This window comes from Trachymyrmex cornetzi, unplaced genomic scaffold, assembly GCF_001594075.2.
Source record: "Trachymyrmex cornetzi isolate Tcor2-1 unplaced genomic scaffold, Tcor1.1 scaffold264, whole genome shotgun sequence".
NCBI classification, from domain to species: Eukaryota; Metazoa; Arthropoda; class Insecta; order Hymenoptera; family Formicidae; genus Trachymyrmex; species Trachymyrmex cornetzi.
In genome coordinates this window covers 112,322-114,027 of record NW_017297313.1, presented here as the reverse complement: position 1 = coordinate 114,027, position 1,706 = coordinate 112,322, and positions in this window count along the sequence as shown.

Here is a 1,706-nt window from a genome sequence, read left to right as displayed (position 1 = left end):
GAGATCAATAAATTATCAATGCTGCGAGCGTTGGAAAGCGGTCGTTATCTGAGTATGAGTTTTCTCTCATGGGATCTATATGAGTATCCTTTGTTGCAGAATACGACCAAGCATTCTTGGGCTGTCAAAACGGCGACTCAGCTTGAGAAGCCGCGATACGTTATCTTTGCTCTGCAGACCGGCCGAAAGAATGTCATGTCACAAGATGTCAGCGTGTTCGACGATTGTAATTTGAGTAATGTAAAAGTATATCTAAATTCAGATTTTTATCCGTATGGTGATTTAAACCTGGATTTTAGCAAAAAGAGGTACGCTGTCCTGTTTGACATATACGCACCTTTTCGTAAAGCATATTATGGAATCGATAGCTTCGAGACGCTGCTCAACGTACTATCTTTTATCGAGAAAGGATCTTTTGCAGTTATTGATTGCTCGCGACAAAACGAATCCGTCAAGAGCGCCACTGTGGACGTACGCATAGAATTTGACTGCAAGGAGAATGTGCCCGCCAATACTACCGCATATTGTCTCATCATACACGATCGTGTAATCGAATACTGTCCGTTGTCCAACGTAGTGCGCAAAATCATGTAAATTGCTACGTCAGCAAGTATCCTGAACATAAAAGAATGGAAAACCAGGGTGAGGTGCAGTCTCGAAAAATTGCTCGTCATGGTCATACCAACGTTTGTGGATCTACAAGGATTCATCGTTAACAAGAAATTTATCGTGAAGGAAGTAGCGGTGCTGAGAGGGGGAACCATTCTCACACACTATATTTTTTCACATCCTATGCCATGGCATTTTCTGACGAGATTCGACAAATCTTGCGCTTCCTGGTTGAGTACTTATCACCATGGATTGCGGTGGGATGATGGGATGGTTCCTTACAGCATGGTGAGACGTTTAATTACGGAAGCTGTATTAGAAGAGGACGTCGTATATGTCAAGGGACACGAAAAACGAGGATGGCTAGCTGATATGCTCGACTCTTATGATATCATCGTTGAAACTCTGGACGCGCATTACGAAGATGTAGAATCGCTGCTTAATCTAGATGATTGTAATACTATACGATGCGGAAAACATGCAAAGAATTGCGCTTTACAAAATGTATTTAAGATATTTAACTGGTGGTCGCGACACCAAGAAGAATTGTAAGATTTTTAAATAAAATCTATGTTATCTTACATTAATATGTTTTTATTTTCGCCACCCTAACCTGTAGATGTTTAAAATAAATATAACAGATAGATATTGAAATAAACCGATAGCGGTTCAGTCTGATAGCTGTTTATAGCTGTCAAATATCAGTCTGATAGCTGTCAAATATCAGTCTGATAGCTGTTTGATGGCGGTTTGATATAAGTCTAATTGCGCTTCAATGCAAAGAACGAATAAAAGAAATGCTGAGGTGGTAGAATCTTTCAAGCGCGACTTCTTCTCATACAGTTTTGACTGAGACGCATTCTTTTACACTTTTTTGGTGCTTTGCCACTGATATATTAATTCATAATAATGATGATGATCTAATTGCAACAGGTGATCTAATTGTAACTGATAAAATGCTGAAGTTTCTCCATGGAATCTCGGATGCGAGATATACTTTTCGGATGAAGTATAAACTTTTGCACGTAGTAGTACATTTTTAGTAGTATATTTTTCAGCTGAGGTACAAACTTTTGCACGTGGTAATATACGTTTCG